Raw genomic sequence first — 3,416 nt, forward strand, 5'->3', positions numbered from 1 at the left:
GACGTTCGTTGCCCGAGGCACATCGGTTCGACGCGCGCCGCATTTTAAAGCTTATTATGCGCGCGCGAGTCGGATTGTTTGATCGCGCACTCACGTCGTCTCGATATTTATTACCAACAAAAAAAAATTGGACGGATCGCGTCCGAATAATAATAATAACGAGTGTGGCGTCGGGAACGGTTCATTTCCGTACTCGCACGCTATCACCGCCACACAAAGTGGTCGCGTCTGTTTCTATTTAAAAATAAAATAAACGCGTTTCGCGCGCGTAATTATTATTTTTAAAAAAGAGACTGTTTGTTGTCGTACCGCGCCCGATCGTCGTCATCCGTGGCGGCGGCGGCGGCGGCGCGCTCGACACGTAGAACAGCTCCCTGGTTGATCCTGCCAGTAGTCATATGCTTGTCTCAAAGATTAAGCCATGCATGTTTCAGTACAAGCCAAATTAAGGTGAAACCGCGAAAGGCTCATTAAATCAGTTATGGTTCCTTAGATCGTACCCACAATTACTTGGATAACTGTGGTAATTCTAGAGCTAATACATGCAAACAGAGGTCCGACCGGAGACGGAAGGAGTGCTTTTATTAGATCAAAACCAATCGGTGGCGGGTTCGCGCCCGACATCGTTCAACTTGGTGACTCTGAATAACTTTACGCTGATCGCACGGTCTCGCACCGGCGACGCATCTTTCAAATGTCTGCCTTATCAACTGTCGATGGTAGGTTCTGCGCCTACCATGGTCGTAACGGGTAACGGGGAATCAGGGTTCGATTCCGGAGAGGGAGCCTGAGAAACGGCTACCATATCCAAGGAGGGCAGCAGGCGCGCAAATTACCCACTCCCGGCACGGGGAGGTAGTGACGAAAAATAACGATACGGGACTCATCCGAGGCCCCGTAATCGGAATGAGTACACTCTAAACCCTTTAACGAGGATCAATTGGAGGGCAAGTCTGGTGCCAGCAGCCGCGGTAATTCCAGCTCCAATAGCGTATATTAAAGTTGTTGCGGTTAAAAAGCTCGTAGTCGAATTTGTGTCTCGCGCCGCCGGTTCATCGTCCGCGGTGTTAACTGGCGTGCCGCGAGACGTCCTGCCGGTGGACTTAGCCCGTTCACGCGGGCGGTCCAACTCAATCCTGCCGCGGTGCTCTTCATTGAGTGTCGAGGTGGGCCGGCACGTTTACTTTGAACAAATTAGAGTGCTTAAAGCAGGCTAAAACTTCGCCTGAATACTGTGTGCATGGAATAATGGAATAGGACCTCGGTTCTATTTTGTTGGTTTTCGGAACCCCGAGGTAATGATTAATAGGAACGGATGGGGGCATTCGTATTGCGACGTTAGAGGTGAAATTCTTGGATCGTCGCAAGACGGACAGAAGCGAAAGCATTTGCCAAAAACGTTTTCATTGATCAAGAACGAAAGTTAGAGGTTCGAAGGCGATCAGATACCGCCCTAGTTCTAACTGTAAACTATGCCAGCTAGCGATCCGCCGACGTTCCTCCGATGACTCGGCGGGCAGCTTCCGGGAAACCAAAGCTTTTGGGTTCCGGGGGAAGTATGGTTGCAAAGCTGAAACTTAAAGGAATTGACGGAAGGGCACCACCAGGAGTGGAGCCTGCGGCTTAATTTGACTCAACACGGGAAACCTCACCAGGCCCGGACACCGGAAGGATTGACAGATTGAGAGCTCTTTCTTGATTCGGTGGGTGGTGGTGCATGGCCGTTCTTAGTTGGTGGAGCGATTTGTCTGGTTAATTCCGATAACGAACGAGACTCTAGCCTGCTAACTAGGCGTATTTAGACATCTCAAAGGCCGGCCGGCTCGGGGTTCGCCCCGTTGTCGCGCGCGGTTTTTACTGTCTGCGTACAAACAATTCTTCTTAGAGGGACAGGCGGCTTCTAGCCGCACGAGATTGAGCAATAACAGGTCTGTGATGCCCTTAGATGTTCTGGGCCGCACGCGCGCTACACTGAAGGAATCAGCGGTCCTCCCTGGCCGAGAGGCCCGGGTAACCCGCTGAACCTCCTTCGTGCTAGGGATTGGGGCTTGCAATTGTTCCCCATGAACGAGGAATTCCCAGTAAGCGCGAGTCATAAGCTCGCGTTGATTACGTCCCTGCCCTTTGTACACACCGCCCGTCGCTACTACCGATTGAATGATTTAGTGAGGTCTTCGGACCGATACGCCGATGGCGTTTCGGCGTCGTCGATGTGTCCGGGAAGTTGACCAAACTTGATCATTTAGAGGAAGTAAAAGTCGTAACAAGGTTTCCGTAGGTGAACCTGCGGAAGGATCATTAAAGTGATAATAAAAATTACACAGTTTGTCTTTATTTAGTCGAACGAATTTTTGTCGCTGACGCTCGGTCGAAAATATCTCGCGTCGATCTTTAAGTCGGCCGCGATTAAATTCGACGACTACGACGACCACTCGACCACCGTAAAAAAGGGGAGAGAGGAGTAGGAGTAGGAGGAGCGCCGACAAAATTCCGGGTACCTAGACGGAACTCGAAGCGCGAAACCTAGTTTCGCGCTCGCCGTCGACAAGGTGTCAAACGATATTCGCCCGGAGCACCGAAAAGTACTTACACCCACCCGCGACCCGCGAGGAGGTGTGTATATAAACTTTAAACCGGCGCGGGTCGTCCGAACGCGAACGCGCGCGCGCCTACCGTCTGAATAATAAAGAACAAAGGGCGCGCGGCGAAGTGTTCCGTCGGATAGACCGGCCCGAAATCGAACTTTTTTTTTTTTTTTACGTCGAAAGGTATATACCTCGCCTTCCGTAAAAAAAATGTATGTGTCGATAACAACGCCGACGACTCTTTTTCGGAGACGAAAAGCGTTAAACCGATCGAAAAAAGATTACCCTAAACGGTGGATCACTTGGCTCGTGGGTCGATGAAGAACGCAGCTAATTGCGCGTCAACTTGTGAACTGCAGGACACATGAACATCGACATTTCGAACGCACATTGCGGTCCTCGGATTCTGTTCCCGGACCACTCCTGGCTGAGGGTCGTATCCAATTTAAAGACTGCTCGGTTTTTTCGCCCGCGAGGCGCGAGAAACGTCGGAGCGAGTTGGACGTGTAGCGCGGGAAGGAGTGAGGAGCAACAGCACGTTCGCGCTTAGCGCGCGATCTCTCTCCTACCCGGTCTCGCGACGTTTTAAAACGCGAAAGCGAAACTCCGGCCGCGTTCTAAGGAACGCGACCGAGTTTGCGAACGACGTCGATTTTCGACGCACCGGTTCGTCGCGTCGCGCTCGCTTAAAAGCGCGAGAGACGAGCGTAATTAAAACCGCCCGCGTATGTCGCAGGTCCGCGCAAAATTGACGATCGTCGTGTCCGTTATTTTCTCGATAAGAAGAAAAGGTGTCCGACGTCTGATCGTTTGCGGCCGCGTAACGAGTGG

The 3,416-nt window shown here is 51.7% G+C and overlaps 2 non-coding genes across 2 annotated transcripts; both read left to right on the plus strand.

Annotated features, from left to right (window-relative positions):
- The first annotated feature begins 371 nt into the window (after nucleotides 1-371).
- On the plus strand, nucleotides 372-2,301 carry LOC132695928 (small subunit ribosomal RNA). The gene has a single exon (XR_009617924.1). It is a non-coding gene; the product is annotated as a small subunit ribosomal RNA (ribosomal RNA).
- Nucleotides 2,302-2,867: 566 nt separating this feature from the next.
- LOC132695927 (5.8S ribosomal RNA) lies at nucleotides 2,868-3,022 on the plus strand. The gene has a single exon (XR_009617923.1). It is a non-coding gene; the product is annotated as a 5.8S ribosomal RNA (ribosomal RNA).
- The last annotated feature ends 394 nt before the right edge of the window (nucleotides 3,023-3,416 follow it).

Source organism: Cylas formicarius, unplaced genomic scaffold (genome assembly GCF_029955315.1).
Source record: "Cylas formicarius isolate icCylForm1 unplaced genomic scaffold, icCylForm1.1 PGA_scaffold_167__1_contigs__length_11916, whole genome shotgun sequence".
NCBI classification, from domain to species: domain Eukaryota; kingdom Metazoa; phylum Arthropoda; class Insecta; order Coleoptera; family Brentidae; genus Cylas; species Cylas formicarius.